Source organism: Phacochoerus africanus, chromosome 10 (assembly GCF_016906955.1).
Source record: "Phacochoerus africanus isolate WHEZ1 chromosome 10, ROS_Pafr_v1, whole genome shotgun sequence".
Taxonomy (NCBI): domain Eukaryota; kingdom Metazoa; phylum Chordata; class Mammalia; order Artiodactyla; family Suidae; genus Phacochoerus; species Phacochoerus africanus.
In genome coordinates, this window is record NC_062553.1 from 38,593,539 (window position 1) to 38,616,059 (window position 22,521).

Here is a 22,521-nt window from a genome sequence, read left to right on the forward strand (position 1 = left end):
TGAATATGCGATAAGTAGTTTTATTATGCCCTAGTTTTAAATAATCCAAATTCTCTTGGTGCTTAAATCATATCTTGGTACCTAGTTAGGAACATCAGAAATAATACTTACAGATTTAACAGTTAGATCCACCAAAGTGTTTATCTGTACCCAGAGGCATGCCAGCAAGACCAGTGTAATGAAAACCCTCCCAGAATGCACATCACCGTGGGAAAATATCACCTGTGTATATCTCTAACCATGTAGAAAACACTTTACCTTGAGTCAGGTCATGATGACAAGAGAGCCCAGCAAAAATAACAAGTAACTTAGGTATCAGGGGATCAGTGGCCATTCCCCAGTTTAAGGCAAGGATGAAAAGGACAGACTAAGAAGAATGTTTTCTAAACTCTTTTCACTGCAGTGAAAAAAAAAGATTTTACATAAGTGAACTTATAATACATTTTATGTAACAACCCAGTATATACACAGCCACATGATACGTTTGAAATAATCTGCAATACACTTTGATACTCTCCTACCTATTTTTAAAAAGTGTTATATTCTAGTCACTACCCACTATAATGATTTCTTGACTTCAGAGTTTTACATACCTGAACTAGGAAACTGACCTAGGGAAAAAAAAAAAAAGAAAAGGGTCAGTATCTCCTCCCACTTACCAAAGGAGGTGAGTTTCTCTCTACCCTGCATAGAAGTGATATGGTGACATGTCTGGGAGGATGGGGAGCTGGGGACAGAAGACACTGAAGTGGGCTGGATTCAATGGACTGCTGCTTAAGCACACAGACACCCCTAAAAGAAGAATCTCTTAAATCTCTTCCTGCTCTAAGAGTTAGCACGGAGACTGAGTCCTTAAAGAGCAAGAAATTCGTGGCTACCTCTCCCACAGTGCCTAGCAAACCAGATTTCACAAAAATAAAGCACTAAATAAAGATTAAATTCAAGTAATAACATGCAAAATAAACATCAACATAAAGGTTTCTGTCCTTTAAATGTATGTTTTACATTTCTCTATTAAATGTAAAATCAATGCGGGGTTCCCGTTGGGGCACAGTGGAGACGAATCCGACTGGGAACCAAGAGGTTGCGGGTTCGATCCCTGGCCTCGCTCCGTGGGTTAAGGATCTGGTGTTGCCGTGAGCTGTGATGTAGATTATAGTTGAGGCTCAGATTTGACATTGCTGTGGCTGTGGTGTAGGCTGGTGGCTACAGCTCCAATAGGACCCCTAACCTGGGAACCTTCATATGCCTCAGGTGTGGCCCTAAAAAGAAAAAAAAAAAAAAAAAGTAAAATCAATGCTATTATATATTATTTGAAAACACATAACATAAAAATGTTAAAATATATATGCATCATGAATGTATATATGTGCGTATATAATAAATGTGTCACAAATATGATTTGTTGATTTATCCAAAATAGGGAAAAAAAATCACTATAAAATTACTCTAAAACTCAGAATCACAATTAAATGACTTTTAATTTCAATAAAACCTCTTTTTCTTCTCTCCTTAAGGATATTATGAATGAGCAAGGAAATGAGCAAAATATGGGCCCGGTACAGGAGGAAAATCACAGCGGAGGACTGGACAGTGTAAAGCTTTCATAACTCTAACATGATTTTAAGTATTCTGGTCTACCAGTTCTTGGCTTAAATGGTCTCCTCTGCTTTTGTTTTAGAATAGCTTTCTCAAAAAAACCAAAAACAGGGAGTTCCTGTTGTGGCGCAGCGGAAACGAATCCGACTAGGAGCCATGAGGTTGCAGGTTCGATCCATGGCCTTGCTCAGTGGGTTAAGGATCCGGTGTTGCCGTGAGCTGTGGTGCAGGTCGCAGATGCGGCTCGGATCTGGCATTGCTGTGGCTCTGGTGTAGGCCGGTGGCTACAGCTCTGATTCGACCCCTAGCCTGGGAACCTCCATATGCCGCAGGTGCTGCCCTAGAAAAAGGCAAAAAACAAAAAAACAAAAAAACAACTTCAGTGACATTGAAGATTCTTCCTATATACATTAACTTTCAATCAACTATTATGGTTTAATTGAAGTGAGGCTAAAATGATAAAGGAGTCTATGTAAAAGACTTCTATGGGGTTTTGTTTTTTGCTTTTTAGGGCATGAACAGCATATGTAAGTTCCCGGGCTAGGGGTTGAATTGGAGCTGCAGCTGCTGGCCACAGCTGTGCCATGGCCACAGCAACACTGGATCTGAGCAGCATGTGTGACCTACACCACAGCTCACAGCAACGCCGGATCCTTGACCCAACCCAAGTGAGGCCAGGGATTGAACTCGAATTCTTATAGATACTAGCTGGGTTCTTAACCTGCTGAACCACAATAGGAACTTCAAGACTTCCCCTTTTAAAGCCCAATAAAACCTTTTACAAATATGGCAAATAAGGTCAATTCTTATATATAATGTTATAAAATGCCATATAATGCAATAAAAGACACTTTTCTCACGACAACCTGAAAATTATAACACAACCCTTTCTTTCCATAAGCTTTACCCAAAATTCCCATTTCTCTGCAATTCTGAATTAAATTATTTGGAAAAAAATATAGAACTTTACCAAAATTAACATAACTACTGATTTTTAAGAGGAAAATGTTTACAAATATGTTTTGGTTACTTAAAAGTCCAATTCCAAATGTCCAGTTCTAGTTAACACTTCCCTCTTTTTTTGGCTTTCTGAATTACTGCTACCGAAAATTAAACATAGCTTTAAAAAGTTTCATGGAAAAAAAGATGTGAATTGTTCCTTGAAAGAAATAAAGGAAATCAAGAATTTGCATTGGAAGAAGAGGAAAAAAAAAAAAAGAATGAGAATACAGGATACAGGGCAGAATTAACCTTTCTAGAGAGAGGTTTTTCATTAAGGAATTGGAGATGACGTCAAACCACCTAACTGGACCAGTTAATGTCGAGGCGTCTCCACAAGTCACAGCAAGACATGCACTTAACACAGACTGAGGATCAACCCTGAACTCACAGAATCTGCACTAAGCGACACACAGACACAACCACCACCAACCAGGAGCTTACAGCCCAACTGGGAGACACAGGGGACAAACCCTTTTTAGATACTTTGAGAGATGTTACCTAAACATAATCAGGCTAAGATTGGGTACAAAAGACACGGTCACCAATGTATGTGGCAGAAAAGACCTGCCAAAGAAGTGGTGCTCCAGCACCTACAACTACATGAATGGATTTTTGCCTCTTTGGGGAGCTGGCTGACTGGTGATAGAAGAGCCTTTATTTTCACGACTTTTTTTTTTTTGGCTGCAACGGAGGCATGCAGAAGTTCCTGGGCCAGGGATCGAACCTGAGCCACAGCAGAGACAACGCCAGATCCTTAATCACTAGACCACTAGGGAACTCTGATAGAAGAACCACTTAAGTGTCATATTAAGGCTTAATAAACACGACTGATTTCGCTGCAGGCTTCCGAGCCATGACTTCCCACTGTGACAGGGTCCAGGCCGGGAGCCATCGCATACCCTCTGAATTGCACAGCAGCGCCTGGCTTCATCCCCGGACCCTTATCATGGGACTGCGTCCTCCCCTTGTTTATGAAAGAAAGTATTGTGTTGGGTAAGGTTGACACCAATTGACATGTTACTTCATTTATAAAGGATAATAAGCAATTTATTCGGATCAACATCCTCTGTACAGAAAGTAACGCATTTCAAAGTTAGTCACAAGACAACATTCCAAATCACTTTGGTCACTATGGATGACCATATAGAACATGCCACAAAGCTTAATCCTTCACATTCCAGAACATCCAGTAACTCTAAAAGGACTTACACACACACGTCAAAAAGCCCCACCCCACCAATAGGCTTTTTTCTTCACAGTGGGTAAGGCAGTCTAAAATTACAAATATGGGAGGGTAGAATTCATAGTTGATTCAGAGCACCCGAAGAAATGGTTGCCTAGGAGTCCAAAAGTCTGGACTTGGAGAACAGACTTGTGGTTGCCAAGGGGGAGGGGGAGGGAGTGGGATGGACTGGGAGTCCAAGGTTAATAGATGCAAACTATTACATTTGGAATGGATAAGCAATGAGAGCCTGTTGTATAGCACTGGGAACTGTATCTAGTCACTTATGATGGAGCATGATGGACGATAATGTAAGAAAAAGAATGTAAGTGTGACTGGGTCACTTTGCTGTACAGGAGAAAACTGACAGAACACTGTAAACCAGTTATAATGGAAAAATGAAAAATCGTTTAGGAAAAAAACCCACAAAAATAAGCACAAGGGTGGAAAAAAAAAGAAATCCAAAATTAAATGCCCAATAATAATAAAAATGAAGACCACTAATTACTAAGGGCCTACGTGTGAAAAAACTAGGTAAGGGTGCTTTACACATGTTACTTCATTTTAATCCAAACAAATCCATAATGTCTGTAAATGAACAAGTTTGCAGCTGTAGAAACTGACAAGATTAGTAAACTGAGAACACTGCGCATCCGGTTTCTTCTATATTTTCAAAGAATAAGCTGTTACATAGAGTTGTAGGAGATCAAGGTCTCAAATTAAAATGCAATTATGATTTCAATGTTTTTATATTAATTCTGAACCTCATACAAAGCAAGGGACATCTCAAAAAAGGATAATTAATTCACTATTTATCTTAAATATTTCATGAAGAAAGAATACATTCGTCTTATCAAAAGTAATAGTAGGAAAAGCAGAAATCACATTATGGCTAAAATATCAGAGATGCTTATTCAATTCAATCCTCTTCAGTTAATATCTCACTATTAATTTAAAAGTCCAACAATATGGAATTCCCAATTGTGGCTCAATGGTAGGGAACCAAATTAGTAATCATGAGGACACAGGTTCAATCCCTGGCCTCGCTTAGTGGGTTAAGGATCCAGCATTGCTGTGAGCTGTGGTGTAGGCTGCAGACACAGCCTGGATCCCACACTGCTGTGGCTGTCGTGTAGGCCAGCAGCTGTAGCTCCAATTCAACCCCTAGCCTGGGAACCCATATGCTGCCTATTTGGCCCTAAAAAGCAAAGAAAGGAAGAAAAAAGAAAAGAGAAAAAAAAAAAAAGTCCAAGTACTACACTTTATAAATGAAGTGACATTTCCCTGTTTCAGCTAGAATTCTTACAATAATCTTTAAACTAAAATGTAAGTTTCCCAAAGATGGATGCTGATGGTTTAAATAGTGATAATTCAGTCTGGTGCAAAACTGTGTCCACAGTTTCTACCAATATGCAAGCATCAACTAGAGTATCTGTGGCTTAACTGAAACTTCCCTCCACCCCACTTAAACGATCCTTTTTCTCCTGGATCCTTGCTTCCCTCTTTTCCTTTATTCCTGCTCCCTGTTGAGAGAATTTTTGTCCCTGGCTCAGTTTAGTGGATTCAAGGTCACTGGAATTACACTTTTGGAATGTTTGACTCCAGACCAACTTTCCAATTCAGGTTATGCTCTTACTGTTAAGAATTTTAATATATGTTAACACATGAATTTTAATTTAGTGTTAGATGTAAACACCAACAGGAAAACGTCAAAGCAAAAAGGCAAAAAAAGAAAAAAAATCTTTAACTTTTCCAGAAACCTAATACCAGGTACTGTATAATAAATGAAAACAGGCGTTCCCATTGTGGCTCAGCGATTAATGAACCTCACTAGCAACCATCAGGACGCAGGTTCGATCCCTAGCCTCGCTCAGTGGGTTAAGGATCTGGTGGTGCCATGAGCTGTGGTGTAGGCCGCAGACGCAGCTTGGATCCCAGTTGCTGTGGCTGTGGTGTAGGCCGGCAGCCACAGCTCTGATTAGACCCCTGGCCTGGGAACCTCCATAGGCCTCGGGTGCGGCCCTAAATACCTACGCACATACGTAAATAAATACAGACAAAATTCTACTACCCCTCACTGAGCCCAAATGTACATCAAACTAGGTGGTGAAGAACACAATAAATAAGACCTACACATTAAGTAATTAGCAGTGTGGTATGACTCATCCAGCTTGAGGACTGCCTCTAAACTGTCCTATGAGGAGAGTGTTCTAGAAAGTTCCAGTATGACAATGGAGGCTGTTATAAAACAACAAAAGCATATCTTTTAACATAATGGCATCTGAATTAACGTTGTGATTATATTTGGCACAGTAATATTCATGCAGAATTTTAATGAGAAAGGAAATAAGATGTGGAGAGTGAAAAGGGAGGTACTGAGTCATTTTCTCCGACCTTATCAGGTTTTTTTTTCACCTGCACTTACCAGTTACATAAATCCTATGTGGAATGCAGTATTTCATTTATGACAATTTTATCTTTCAAGCCTTTCATAAACCTGTCACACCATGAGCTACATGAAACAATTTTCATTGCATATATACTTAGTTTTAAAAATAAAACTTTCATCACGCCAAACTTAATGCATTATGATTTGATATCAATGCAAATGATAATTTGATTCTTACCTATAAGCACCTGCCCTAGTTAATATTTCAAAGTGATTTTAAAAAATCATATTTGAGAAACTAGACTTGAGGTCCTAATTTAATCTTAAGCAAGCTCATTTAAAATCTTCATTAAGTTTTGTTTGTTTGTTTGCATTTTAGGGCCACACCTGAGGCGTATGGAAATTCTCAAGCTAGGGCTCAAATTGGAGCTGGAGCTGCCAGCCTACATACACCACAGCCATAGCAACACAGTATCTTAGCCACATCTGCAACCTACACCACAGCTCATGGCAACACCAGATCCTTAACCCAATGAGTAAGGCCAGGGATTGAATCTGCATACTCATGAATACTAGTTGGGTTCATAATCCACTGAGCCTTCATTAAGAGATTTTACCTGGAGTTCCTGTCATGGCACAGTGGAAATGAATCCTACTAGAAACCATGAGGTTGCGGGTTCAATCACTGGCCTCGTTCAGTGGGTTAAGGATCCAGTGCTGCCGTGAGCTGTGGTGTAGGTCACAGATGCAGCTCAGATCTGGTGTTGCTGTGGCTGTGGCATAGGTTGGCAGCTGTAGCTCTGATTGGACCCCTAGCCTGGGAACCTCCATATGCTACAGGTGCAGCCCTAAAAGGACAAAAGACCAAAAAAAAAGATATTTTTACCTTAAGATAATACAACCATAATACTCTCATTGGTTAACATTGCGGAAACACCAAAATTTTAAAATGTGACTTCAGAAAATTTAATTTAAAAATAGGTTTAGGAGTTCCCATTGTGGCTCACCGGTTAACGAATCTGACTAGCATCCATGACGACATAGGTTCGATCCCTGGCCTTGCTCAGTGGGTTAAGGATTAGTGTTGCCGTGAGCTGTGGTGTAGGTCAGAGACATGGCTCAAATCCTGCGTTGTTGTGGCTGTGGCATAGGCTGGCAGCTACAGCTCTGATTCGACCTCTAGCCTAGGAACCTCCATATGCCATGGGTGTGGCCCCTAAAAAATAAAAAACAAAAGGTTTAAAAAGTTTAGTTTTCTACTTGCATTTCCAATGACAAAATTAAATCCATTTGGTATGGAAGCCAAATTGTTACCATCCCTTTTATTGCATCAATATGTATTAGGAAACAAAAACAGTCATTTAATTCAAGAGGTGAGCCAAGAGACTTAAAATTAGATTAATACCCAAAAAGTCACATGCAAGACCAATCTGTATAAACCCTATTTCCACTTTAAGTTCAGAGAAGTGACCTCATACGAGAAGGCAGGACAATGCACCTAGTACAGTTACATAATACTAAGCTATATTAACTTAAAGTGATTTAAACCCATTTATAGGAAGAAAGAGTGAGAGGGAATAAGAGAGGAAAAAAAGAAACGCTGTGAGAATTTTAAAAGCTAGAATACATAAAACCATTTTTGCAAGTGTGTCGAATAATGATAGTACACAAAAGAAACAGGCTGGCCGGCCCTGAGAGACCAATAAAATCACAGGTGAGAATCAAGCATGTGAAACTTAGTCAACATGCAGACCACCTTTTTTTTTTTTTTTTTTGCTTTTTTAGGGCCACTGGTGCAACATATGGAAGTTCCCAGGCTAGGGGTCTAATTGAATTGGAGCTGCAGCGGCTGGCCTATACCTCAGCCGCAGTACTGCAGGATCCAAACCACATCTTCGACCTACACCATAGCTCATGGCAATGCCAGGTCCTTGACCCACTGAGAGAGGCCAGGGATTGAACCCGCAACCTCATGGATACTAGTTGGGTTCACTACCACTGCGCCGCAACGGGAACTCCCAGACCACCACATTTAGCCTAGCAAGATGCCTGGTCAGAAGAAAATGGCCAAGTGGACAATGAGTCTGCAAGATATCTCAGATAAAAGCAGAGATAACACTGAGATATGCCCACATATGATGATTTTATTACTCACTCCCCACCACCATAGAAATTGAGTACTAATGCTCTAAATACCCCCCCAGTAAGTCATAAGAACTCCCTGATGTTGCCATATAAACATATTTTTGCCAAACTCGTGTAGCGAGTTTAAGTATTACCTGATATTCACTGAACTGTAAAGAGTGTCTCAAAAGCCAAGTCAGATGTTACTATCTCTAAATGAGGTCACTCCCGGAAGGTTCAATACAAGATATTTATAAACTTGTACTTGAGACTTGCTTCTTTTATAAGAGGTGTCGGTTAGGGATCTAGCACATGGAATGCTCCATAATTGCCTACAATTCAATAACTAGCTATTGAGTCCTTATCAGTTACAAAAAAGAAATAAGGGAGTTCCCGCTGTGGCGCAGTGGTTAACGAATCTGACTAGGAACCATAAGGTTGCGGGTTCGATTCCTGCCCTTGCTCAGTGGGTTAACGATCCGGCGTTGCCGTGAGCTGTGGTGTAGGTTGCAGACACGGCTTGGATCCCGAGTTGCTGTGGCTCTGGCGTAGGCGGGTGGCTACAGCTCCGATTGGACCCCTAGCCTGGGAACCTCCATATGCCGCGGGAGAGGCCCAAGAAATGGCAAAAAGACAAAAGACAAAAAAATAAAATAAAATAAAATAAAATAAAGAAACACAATTCTTTGCACTCCAAATAAATACGGTGATATTTCTAATACAACACAGGCTCTGATGACTCTTAGAACTGATCTATCAACAGAGGTTAAAAGTCACCCTGGCTGAAGGGATTTAAGAAGGACTACAGGAATAGTTAGGATCTGAATAGAGACTTTAGAGGAAAGGAAAAAAAAAAAAAAAAAGGCAGGGGAGTGGGGGGATAGGGTTCAAGAGGCAGAGATGTCATGACAGAGGTGGAGATTAATTAAAGAAAAGAGGTAACAAAATATCTATCTTGGCTGCCTAAAGAAAAGTTGTCTTAGGGAGTTCCCGTTATGGCACAGCAGAAATGAACCCGACTAGTATCCATGAGGTTGCAGGTTCGGTCCCTGGCCTTGCTCAGTGGCTTAAGGATCCGGCATTGCCCTGAGCTGCAGTGCAGTGCAGGCACGGCTTGGATCTGGCATTGCTACGGCTGTGGCGTAGGCTGGCAGCTGTAGCTCCGATTGGACCCCTAGCCTGGCAACTTCCGTATGTGGCAGGTGCGGCCCTAAAAAGAAAAAAGGAAGGGAGGCAGCAAGAAAGAAAGGAAGAAGAAAAGCTGTCTCAGAGAAGGAACCTTGAAGCTTAAAGAAAATGGTAAAGCTCTCAACCTCAGGTGGGCTTTCATTTTTCGGCAATGAGGGAATGTGCTAGGGTTCAGAGTGGGACCGGAGTTCCCATCGTGGCTCAGTGGTTAACGAACCCGACTAGGATCCCTGAGGATGCAGGTCAATCCCTGGCCTCGCTCAGTGGGTTAAGGATCCAGCATTGCCATCAGCTTTGGTGTAGTTCGCAGATGCAGCTCAGATCCCGTGTGGCTATGGCTCCAGTGAAGACCAAAGGCCACAGCTCCGATCTGACCCCTAGACTGAGAACCTCCATGTGCCTCAGGTGTGGCCCTAAAAGACAAAACAAAACAACACACACACACACAAAAAAAAAAAACCCAAAAAACAGAGTGGGATCAATTTGTAAAAACCTACTGGCAGAGTCCAGAGCTTACTTTCTGAACTAGAGCAGTGGATATAAAATGACAAGAGTAAACAAAGCACTACAGTAGAACTGAAAGAATTTCACAAGTGAATGAATGGGCCACCACCACCTTCCACAGTTACCACCGCAGCCTCCCCACGAGGCTCCTGAGCAACCTCTACCTGCACCCCCACCAATGTACTACCCCACCAGAGCCCGAGTGACCACGTCTCATGGCCCCCTCCTCCTTCCCCCAGCCAAACTGGGCTTTGCACCTCCTACAAGTTCAACTTCTTCTCTGCCTCACGATCCTTCCACACACTGTTTCCTATATTTGGAAGCCTGATTTTTTCACCAAGTGAATCCCAACAGGCCTTCAAATCTCAGCTTAAATGTCACTTTCTCCAAAAGGCTCCCCCCACCCCCACCTTCTCCCATCTAATGATGTGTCCCAGCCCTTAAATTCTCTCTTGAAATACTTAGCACGCTTTTAGATATGGGTTTGTACATATATTTAATACTTATACCGGCCTCAGACTGGTCCCTAAGAGCTAGGATTGTGTCTATTTGTTACTTACTGGACCTGGCTCTTGGTTGGTGCTCAATAAACACTTGCTGAATTAATAATAAATAAACCCTAAAAGATCACTTCAAGTTCCCAAGTAGGAAACTGGTAATATCACACGACAAAGGGAGCATAGGAACATTGGGTCTGTAGATAAAGTTGAATTCCAGCTGGGGCATATGGAGTTTGAAGAAAGAGTGGAATAGATTTGCTATGTAGAAGTGGAGACATCAAATACTAAATAATCATTTAGCTAGAAGAATCAATATAACATCAATGAAAAAGGACGAAGCAAAACAAAGCAGATTAGGAGTTCCTGTCTAAGTGGCTCAGTGATTAGCAAATCCGACTAGGAACCATGAGGTTGCGGGTTCAATCCCTGGCCTTGCTCAGTGGGTTAAGGATCCGGTGTTGCCATGAGCTGTGGTGTAGGTCACAGACTCAGCTTGGATCCTGCGTTGCTGTGGTTCTTGTGTACGCCGGTGGCTTCAGCTCCAATTAGACCCCTAGCCTGGGAACCTCCATATGCCATAGGTGCAGTCCTAGAAATGGCAAAAAGACGGGGGGGGGGGGGGGGGGGGGGGGAGGGGGGGGGAGGGCAGATTGTGAATACTTCTATTTAACTGGCAGGAAGAAGAAAACAAATGCACAAAGGTTGATATTCTTGATATGTAAAGACCTTAGAAGATACCAACAAACACAGAGAAAAAAGAGCTAAAGAGATGGACAGTTAACAGAGAAAGAAATGCAAATACCTCTTAACCATATAAAGATACTCAGCCTAAGGTGTACCAAGATAAACATGGTATATTATGTCTAAAAAAATCTGTAGTTGATTTAAACGGTTCTGAGATGTCTATAAATAAATTTAAGTTAAAAAAAGATATTTAACCTCACTCATAATGACAGATGAAAATTCACACTACAATTAGATTCCATTAGGACAAAAAAAAACCAAAAGTCTGACAATATATTCTCTTGATAAGGTTATGTAAAGAGGCACTCGTGTACATTACTGATGGAAACACGAAGAGACCTAATTCTTATGAGGATAAATCTGGAAATATCTAGTAAAACTGCATACTCATTTGCCCTTTGACCCTGCAATTCCACATCTAAGAATCTGTCCCAAATATACAATGGCAAAATATAAAATATACATAGACACAAAGTTTTCCATTGCAATATTATTACAAAAAAATTAGAAGCAACCCAAATGCCCATCAATCAGGAATTGGTTAAATTATGTTATGGGTTTGTTTTTTGTTTTGTTTTTGCTTTTTTTTTTAGGGCTGCACCTTCGGCATATGGAAGTCCCAAGGCTAAGGGTTGAAATGGAGCTGCCGCTGCAGGCCCACGCCATGACCACAGTAACCCGGGATGCAAACTGCATCTGCATTCTACACCACAGCTCATGCAATGCCAGATTCTTAACCCATTGAGTGAGGCCAGGGATCGAACCTGAGTCCGCAAGGATACTAGTCGGCTTTGTAATCCACTGGGCCACAACAGGAATTCACAGCTATGTTTTTTAATTAATGCAATGAAATATTATGCAGCTATAAAACGAATTAGTAATTTATCACTAAGGAGTAGTCTCCAGGATATTTTTCTTTTTTTTTTTAATGATTTTTATTTTTCCATCTTAGTCTCCAGGATATATAAAGTGAAAGAAGCAAGGCCTATAGTATTTTACCATTTGTATAAGGAGAGATACAAATATAAACCATGTTTATACCAAAAAAAAAAAACAGAATGGAAGAATAAAGATTTTAGAATATAATTACCTAGAGAAGAGAAAAAGGCAGAGAAACAGAAATAGAAGGGACTCCTTTGAATAAACCTTGTTTTGCAGATCAGACTTCAGAAACATGAAACTATTATATGTGATTGTAAAACAAAACTACATTTTAGAACAATTATTAAATGTCAAATACAGGAGGTTCCTTTGTGGTGCAGCAGGTTAAGGATAAGGTATTGTCACTGCAGCGGCTTGGGTCACTGCCAGGTGCAGGTTCAATCCCTGACCCAGGACCTTATACATGCTATAGGCATGGCCAAAAAAAATTAACTTAGATGTATATCCTGTTGTGCCATAAGCACACAGAGACCAATTAATAAGACTGACTTAAACAGTGCAGGGGCAGGCACTGGAAGGGGCTCCTTGACCCCCACTCCCTGGTATTTATATATAAGCACCTCCTTTTTAGATAAACTGGATTTGAAGACATGTTTGTAAAAACAGACCATAGCAGAACACCAATATTCACATCAGTATTATTCACAATATCCAAAAGGGGGAAACAAAGGTCCATGGATGGATGAATGGGCAAACAAAATGTGGTATATACATGCAATGGAATATTAGCCTTTAAAAGGAATGAAATCGTGACACATGCTGCCATGTGGATGAACCTTGAGGACACTGAGCTGAGTGAAATAAACCATTCACAAAAGGAAAAAAATACTGTATGCTTCCACTTATGAAGTACCTAGAGTAGCCAAATTCATACAAACAGAACGTAGAATGGTGGTTGCCAGGGGCTGTGGAAGGGAAGGAGAGATTTCGGCTTGGAAAAGGTCCTGGAGATGGATGGTGGTGGTGACTGCACAACGTCAATGTACTTAATGTCAATGTACTTAAACTATACATTTAAAACTGTACATTTAAACTATACATTTAGGAATTCCCGTCGTGGCGCAGTGGTTAACGAATCCGACTGGGAACGATGAGGTTGCAGGTTCGGTCCCTGCCCTTGCTCAGTGGGTTAACGATCCGGCGTTGCCCTGAGCTGTGGTGTAGATTGCAGACACAGCTTGGATCCCGTGTTGCTGTGGCTCTGGTGTAGGCCGGTGGCTACAGCTCTGATTGGACCCCTAGCCTGGGAACCTCCATATGCTGCAGGAGCGGCCCAAGAAATAGCAAAAAGACAAAAAAAATAAAAAAAATTAAAAAAAACAAACTATACATTTAAAATGTTGAAAAGGGCATTTTTTTTCTTTGGTCTTTTGTCTTTTTAGGGCCCCACCCTCAGCATATGGAGATTCCCAGGCTAGGGGTCCAATAGGAAGTGAAGCTGCCGGCCTATGCCACAGCCACAGCAACACGGGATCCGAACTGCATCTGCAACCTATTCCATAGCTCATGGCAATGCCAGATCCTAACCCACTGAGCAAGGCCAGGGATCAAACCCGCATCCTCATGGATACTAATCAGATTCTTAATCCTCTGAGCCACAACAGGCACTCTTTGACTGCAGCTATATGAGAGACCCTGAACTAGAAGCACCCAGTTAAGCTGTACCCCACAGAAACTGACCCACAGCAACAGTGAGATAATATTGCTTGTTGTGGTGAGCCACCAAGTTTTGGGGTGAGTTGTTACACAGCAATAGATAGATAACTGATACGCACAGGACTTTGAGTAAATATTCCTAGGGAGACGTGCCCCAAGTCCAAAAAAGATTACATGGCTGGGTATAAAAAAAAGTGCACATGCCAACCAAAAGATATGCACAAGAGTTTCCATAGCAACTTAATTCCTAATAGCCCCTAACTAGAAGCAACTTAAACTCCCACCAACTGGAGGATGGATAAAGTGTGATATTTCACACAATGGAACACTTCATTTCAGAGCAATGAGAAAAAAACAGATTACTGTTTCATACAACACAAATAAATCTCAGAGACATAATACTGAAAAGAAGGCAGAAATGAATCGCTGGTATTGTTATTCTGAGACTGTGTGTATGAGGGTACTATAAATGAGTGATTATGAAATATTCTAGTTGTATTATTTTTAGTGTCATTGAGAACCAGAGCTCTCAGTTGAAAGGAAGATACAGAGGTAGAATAGAAAAGATTAACAAAAACTCTTATAGTATTTTTTCCCGTCATGGCTCAGCAGTTAATGAACCTGACCAGTATCCATGAGGTCCTGGAGACCTCAGTGGGTTAAGGATCTGGCATTGCCATGAGCTGTGGTATAGGTTGCAGACGCAGCTTGGATCTGACATTGCCAGGGCTGTGGTGTAGGCCAGCAGCTACAGCTCCCAATTAGACCCCTAGCCTGGGAACTTCCAAAGGGTGCGGGTACGGCCCTAAAAAGACAAAATTAAAAAAAAAATTCTTATAGTATTAAAACTGATGTGCAAGAATCAGTATGAATTCATGAGGTACTCTACCCTAAAATTCATTTTTCCCTAGTTCTGACTACTGAAAAGATCTAGAAACAATGGTCAACTCACTAGCAATAAGAATCCCTAGAGCCCAAACTGTGGTCTTCAAATTCCAATCCCCGATAGAGGAAGCAGGGCTCCTCAGAGAAACTGCTGACACCAGGTGTAGGAGGAAATGTACATGATGAACCTGGAACTCCCTGTCATACCAAATAATCAAGAAGCTATCACAAACTCCAAGAGGCATGTCAAAATAATTGGGTAAGCAACTTTAAAAGGCTCCCACTGGCCAAAGGTCAAATAATTTAAGCCATCAATAAGGATAATTACCATAGTGAATTTTTTAAAAATCTAATATATTTAAGAGTCTATAATGAATCAGGAGGAGAAGAGCAGACCCTAAATAGTCACTGTTGGAGAAAGTTAAAATAACTAAATCATTATTTTGAAACTGGTAAAGCCAAGGGAAATTGTCAAGCTTTCGTCCAAAACTTCCTATACAAACTGTATCATCACATAACAAATAGTACACATGGAACAGCTTCTCTTCATAGAACACTTAAAAAATGAACAGTGAAGTTATAATATTTTTATTTTTATTTATTTTTTTTGCCATTTCTTGGGCTGCTCCCGCAGCATGTGGAGGTTCCCAGGCTAGGGGTCGAATCGGAGCTATAGCCGCCGGCCTACGCCAGAGCCACAGCAACGCGGGATCTGAGCCACGTCTGTGACCTACACCACAGCTCATGGCAACACCAGATCCTTAACCCACTGAGCGAGGCTAGGGATCGAACCCGCAACCTCATGGTTCCTAGTTGGATTCATTAACCACTGTGCCACGACGGGAACTCCTATAATACAATTACTATTTTGTAAACCGTAATGATTTAATAGACTTCAAACAGGAAGCCCATCACGTGCTTTTGTAAATCAAAGTTGTATTGAACAGAATGCCCATTCATTCACATTGTGTCCATGGCAGCTTTCTCATTACAATTGCAGAGTTTAGTAGCTGCAGCCGAGACCAGATGGTCTATATGGCCTAGAATATATACTATCTGTGACCTTACTTAAAAAGTTTGCCAACCCCTGATCCAAAGCATTGAGCACAAATGGCAACTAGTCATTGTTGAAAGAGAGAGACCACTAGGCATCATGTGCACTAGACGGATACTTGCCAAAAGACAAAGACTTGCCAAAAGAATTCAAACTTGAATCTGAGGTCTCTAGAGCCAACTACCAACTAACAAAAAATACAAAGATCAGATGAGTATGTTTAAACACGTCACAGGGATATAATCAGAAACATCCACCATCTACAAAACAAAGACCCAATTTGTTCAACAAATAAATTTTAAAGACAAAAAGAGAAGAGGTTGAAACCTTAGGGAAAAAAAACAACCAACTGCAATGGGAGGAGAATTTATCCAGATCCTCATAGAATCAAGAAAACTGCTTTTAGGAGTGAGCTGTGGTGTAGGTTGCAGACGTGGCTCGGATCCCGAGTTGCTGTGGCTCTGGTGTAGGCTGGTGGCTACAGCTCCAATTGGACCCCTAGCCTGGGAATCTACATATGCCAAGGGTGCGGCCCTAGAAAAGGCAAAAAGACAAAAGAAAAAAGAAAACTGCTTTTAAAAATGTATGAAAAAATTAAAATTAACACTTTCATTGGAATTTTTTAAAGCTGATAATTATATGGTGGTGATGTATCATTTTAAAGGATTTATACTAAAGGATACATATTGAAATACAAATAAATTATTATTATTTTCTTTTTTTGTCTTTTGTCCTTTTAGGGCTGCACCAACAGCATATGGAGGTTCCCAGGCTCGGAGTCTAATCGGAGCTATAGCCACCGGCCTACACCACAGCAATGCCGCATCCTTAACCCACTGAGCGAGGACAGGGATCGAACCTGCAAGCTCATGGTTCCTAGTTGGATTTGTTCCCACTGTGCCATGATGGGAACTCCTACAAATAAATTATGTGATACCTAGGATTTTCTTTAAAATAATAATATAGGACCAGGAGATAAGTCAGTAAAAGACAGACAATTTGGCCATGACATGGTAATTACTAACCTGAGCAATGAATACAAGGGGTTTCATTACATTAGTCTCTTTACTTTGGTATGGCTTATAGTTTCCATAATAAAATTTTTAAATAAGGCATATAACATTTCTTCATCAGACACAGAAACAGAAAAAATCTGAAGTAAAAAGAATAGGTCAGGGAGTATTCTAGATAGTTCCAAAAGGCAAGTTAACAAGGTGTGGGGTCTTTCAAAGGAAAGGTAAGAAACCAACTTTGAAACAAACCAGTGTAGGAGTTCCCTGGTGGCTCAGCGGGTTAAGGATCCAGCATTGTCACTGCTATGGCTCAGGTCACCGCTGTGAAGTAGGTTTGATCCCTGGCCTGGGAACTTCTGCATGCTGTGGGCTTGACCAAAAAAAAAAAAAGAGAGAGAACCTGTTTAGAGATAAAGTAAATGACTGCTTAGTAGAAACCTTTGTATGACCTTTTCCAATTGCATCTAGCAGCTAGAACTAGGAGAAACAGAGAGAGAGAGAGATGGCACATTAACTTGAGTTTGAGACTTAAACAGGTTCCTTAGAACGTTAACGGCAACAGCACATAAGATGCTGCTGCAAATATGCTCATGGGGTTTGGGTGAGTAAAAAGCTAATGAGACTATGAAATAGCTAACTTAATTATAAAGACAAGGAAGTATCAAGAAACTAACGACAAGTCATAATAAAGACAAAGAACAGATTTTCAAGTATGAGATGACAGAGGGTTATGATCATGCAATGAGACTTTCCAAGACCTCAGAAATCTAGCTGTTCCAAGTGATAATGGGGTCCAATGCAAGACGAGACAGGGAGTGAAACTTTGGGGCTCCAGACCTGGTAAACCAATAATGCTGGTTTGCCAGTTGGTTTCAGCTATCTGCCAAAGAATCACACCCTCATTTTAGAAGGTATCTGTCCCAGGATGAGAATCATTTGTCTAAGATGTAGTGAGCCTGGAAAATAACGAAGGTGAGAACAATGGATGCTAGACAAGTCAAGGAACCATGATGAGAGCCACTGATAAAATACAAGAGATGGAAAAGGAACAAAGAGTCAAATGAAGGAAAATCCTAGAGGTCAAGAGAAGAGAAAGATAAGAATGTGTGAAGAAAAATAGAAGGAATAAAAAGACCACCTTCAAAAGAAAATGATGAACTGAAAAAGTTCTTTTAGCGGAAACCTTATTTTAACCCTACAATTCAAAGAAAGAGGTCTAAAAATACCTCTATCATATAGTATAGGGAAGAAAAGGTATCCTCAAAAAAAACAAAAACCTAAAAATTTGTTCATTACAGGCATAAAGTTAGGTGTATGAAAGCACCAAAAAAACCTAATAAATCATTTAGTTAATTGACTCATTTCATAGATGAGAAAACCAAGGTCTACCAAGACTAAATAACTTGCACTCAAGAACAATGCACAATTAATGACTAGAATTAGAGCTAAATATATCCCATTCTTCACTCAACTGCCCTGCCTTGCATCTTCATCTAATGCCTTGGTTTCCATTTAGTGACTTCACTCTTTACAATGTTAAATGTCACTGGATATATTCATTCACAATTAGCAGGTGTTTGGTAACTATTCATTGAGTGATACTCGAAAATGAGTCTTCAATATTTTACCTCAGTGATTTTCTTTTAAAGATTTCCTACATCAGCAACTTGTTCTGGTCAATTTTACTCCTCTGAGCCGCCCTAAAAATGTTTTTGAGTAAATCTCAGAGATGTTCAAGAAACATATTGGTTAACTTGCACCTATGCTTCCAAAAAATACTTGAAAAGGCACATACAGTACCATGCTATAAAAAGAAAAGCTGGGATTATACACCCATCAATTCCATAAATGTGCACATCATTGACAATTATTACAAAAGAGAATTTTTTTTTTTGTTTTTGGGGTTTCAGTTTGCTTTTTAGGGCCGCACCCGTGGCACATGGAGGTTCCCAGGCTAGGGGTCGAATCAGAGCTGCAGCGGAAGGCCTACACCACAGCCACAGCAATGCCCGATCTGAGCCATGTCTGCGACCTACACCACAGCTCATGGCGACACCAGATCCTTCAGTAAGGCCAGGGATCGAACCTGCATCCTCATGGATGCTAGTCAGATTTGTTAACTACCGAGCCATGACAGGAACTCCAAAAAAGAATGTTCTTGACCCAAAGGACTCAAAATACCTATATAGGTAGGAAAAGAGAGCAACAGGATAAACGATCTCAGCCTTACAGACCTAAAGTTGGAGTCGGCGGCTCTGGCAGAACAAAACAGAACCAATAATAAGTTACAAAATACTAACATTTACAATTTGCTAACCATGCAAGTTCTAGTTCAGCAGTGAGATTACTCTTTTTGTTTTCACAGCTTTTTTCATTTCTTAAACACAAAATTGCATCATTCCACAAAACAGCTTTCTCCCTAAATCAAACTACTTTTAGTAAGCTTGGTTTCATTTTTTTCTGTCCCCACCCCCCACCGCCCACTGCCACCCTCCCTGGCTTTTTAGGCCCACACCAGTGGCATATGCAAGTTCCCAGGCTAGGGGTCAAATCAGAGCTACAGCTTCGAGCCTACAAAACAACAACAACAGGGGATCCGAGATGACTGCGACCTGCACCACAGCTCACAATGACACCGGATCGTGTAAGCTTAGTTTTAAAACAAGTTCACCTATTGTAACAACCACTGAAAGTCATAATCACCTATAGCAGTAAATATATACATAAATTTAAACCATTATTAAAAAACACTTGGAGTAAAATCTCTAATGAAGTAAATATAAACTATAATCTTGTGACATCAATAAGTGCCATTTGCCTCTCAAAAGAAAAATGAAATTTACAAAAATCAATATATAATACAGAGCATATAAAATACACACATAAAGCTGGTTAGATATTTTTACATTTCTTCTTTATAAACATTACATATTATACTATACCCAGATTATGACATGGAAAAATGTTTGGAAGTCTCCAAAAACCTGATGTTGCTGTTACTCTTAGTTGCAATTTTTTTTAATTACTGCACACACACGAAGAGTAGTTATTATTCATGTGTAAAAAGAGAAGGCGGCACAAAAAGGGGGAAGGCAATCCAAACAAAAATTGTTTTACAAATGTTATTACGCCTTTTAAAAAGTATGTTTTGGGAGTTTTAGTAGGGGCGCAGCAGAAACAAATCTGACTAGTATTCATGAGGTTGCAAGTTTGATTCCTGGCCTCTTTGCTCAGTGTGTTAAGGATCCGGCGTTGCCATGAGCTGTGGTGTAGGTCGCAGATGAGGCTCAGATCCCGAGTTGCTGTGGCTGTGGTGTAGGCTGGCAGCTGCAACTCCAAATTCAACCCCTAGCCTGGGAACCTTCATGTGCCGCGGGTGTGGCCCCAAAAAAAAAAAAAAAGTATGTATCACATCACTTACCACTTAGAAAGGGTTGTTGAGGCACAGAGTTTGTAGAAAAGATACCAAATTTGGAAAGGATCCATCTAGAAGCTCTTCCGATCTGGAGCTTGTACTTTATAGGCACTCAAGTGGGCACCCTGGTGCAGAGCAGTAGTGATTCACCATGTACCAAGCGGAATACGGAATGTTAAAATCTGGAAGACAAAGGAAAAAAGAGAAATACATATATATATCTATATATAGTTGGTTATTAGTAAACAGCCATGTTTAAAATAAAAGTTGTAACACTGCAGCAGTTTTCATAAAACATCTACCATTACTGAAATTAGTTTTTATAATAGAGAATTTGGCCAAGAAGAGCTTACTTATTAAAAAAAAAAAAATCTCAACTGTAATGGGAAAGTATCTGGAGAGAAAAAACAAGAAAATGAGAATTTGTCTTCTAAAGGTGCTAGTTTAAATATTCTTTAAAATATTTAATATTTTTAAATTAAAATATTTAAAATTTAAATATTTTTTCACCATTCGTAACATCTGTCTCAAGTATATTATGAATTTCCTCACCATCTAAACATAATTATCTGGTTTTTGGTGACCCAAGGGCCATCATCCTAAGAGTTCTTCTATAATACTTGAAGATACATAGCTTATGGAATTTGGGGTAATGACCCTAGAACTACCATTTTCAAAAGGTACCCCAAGGCACCCCAAGAAATGAGCACTCTCCATTGCTGAGGTAGTGTCAATATCTAAAAAATTAAAGAGTTCCCATTGTGGCTCAGCGGAAATGAATCCGACTAGGAACCATGAGGACATGGGTTCGATCTCTGGCCTCGATCAGCAGGTTAAGGATCTGACGTTGCCGTGAGCTGTGGTATGGGTTGAAGACGAGGCTAGGATCCTGCATTCCTGTGGCTGTGGTGTAGGCTGGTGGCTATAGCTCCGATTAGACTCCTAGCCTAGGAACCTCCATATGCCGAGGGTGCAGCCCTAAAAAGCAAAAAATAAAATAAATAAAAACAAAAAATTAAGAATAAATATCCTGCATCTGGACATTCTCCTACAGATATTATTGCACATTCACAAAATAAAGTGTGGAGCAGGATTATTGTAGATTATTTGTTAACGTGAAACACACTGAAAACAACCTAAAAAGACTAGTAAAATTACCTATAATACATCCATAAGAAGGAATACAATGCAGCTGTAAAAGTGAATAAGGAAGCACTCCATGTACTTCCATGCAAATATCACCAGAATATGTAAAATATTCACCAGAACATGTTACATAGGCAAGGTACAGAAAAGCAAGGTATGCTCCTCAGCCATATTTTAAAAATTACATTAAGGAGTTCTTGCTGTGGGACATCAAGATCAAGTGTCTCTGCACCTCGAGGACTCAGGTTCAATTCCTGGCCCTGCAGGAAAGCCCAAACTGTGGCTTGGATCTGATCCCTGGACTGAGAACTTCGATATGCTATAGGTAAGACCCTTAAAAAATAGAGAAGTGAAAATGCTAAAATAAAAGTGTAGGGAGTTCCCGTCGTGGCTCAGTGGGTAACAAATCTGACTAGGATCCATGAGGTTGTGGGTTTGATCCCTGGCCTTGCTCAGCAGGTTAAGGATCCGGTGTTGTCATAAGCTGTGGTGTAGGTCGCAGATGTGGCTTGGATCCTGTGTTGCTGTGGCTATGGTGTAGGACGGCAGCTATAGCTCCAATGTGACCCCTAGCCTGGGATCCTCCATGTGCCATAGGTGTGGCCCTACAAAGACAAGAGACAAAATATATAAATAAATACATAATAAAAACAGTGAAAAAACACTAGGATGGCTATAATTAAAAAGACAGTGGAGTTCCTGTTGTGGCTCAGTGGCTAATGAATCCGACTAGGAACCATGAGGTTGCAGGTTCAATCCCTGACCTTGCTCAGCGGGTTAAGGATCCAGCATTGCCGTGAGCTGTGGTGTAGGTTGCAGACGCGGCTCGGATCCCGAGTTGCTGTGGCTCTGGCGTAGGCCAGTGGCTACAGCTCCGATTCAACCTCTAGCCTGGGAACCTCCATATGCCACGGGAGTAGCCCAAGAAAATGGCAAAAAGACAAAAAAAAAAAAAAAGAGACAGCACAGGTTTGATCCTCAGCCCAGGGACTTCCACATACCATGTAGCCAAAAAACAACGACCAAAAACCCCCACATATATAGTTGGAACCCTCATGCACTGCTGGTAGGAATATATAATGGTATAGCCACTTTGGAAAACAATCTTCCAGTGTTAAACATGACCTATTATTCCCCT

The 22,521-nt window shown here is 40.6% G+C and overlaps 1 protein-coding gene across 3 annotated transcripts in view; it reads right to left on the bottom strand.

Annotated features, from left to right (window-relative positions):
• The window catches only part of FRYL (FRY like transcription coactivator), a 309,775-nt gene that overhangs the window by 243,861 nt on the left and 43,393 nt on the right, over window positions 1–22,521 (bottom strand). For all 3 annotated transcript variants that reach the window (XM_047799032.1, XM_047799033.1, XM_047799030.1), the window contains exon 2: window positions 20,244–20,419. The gene's annotated coding sequence lies outside the window, so the exon portion shown is untranslated. The remainder of the gene's footprint in view (window positions 1–20,243; window positions 20,420–22,521) is intronic.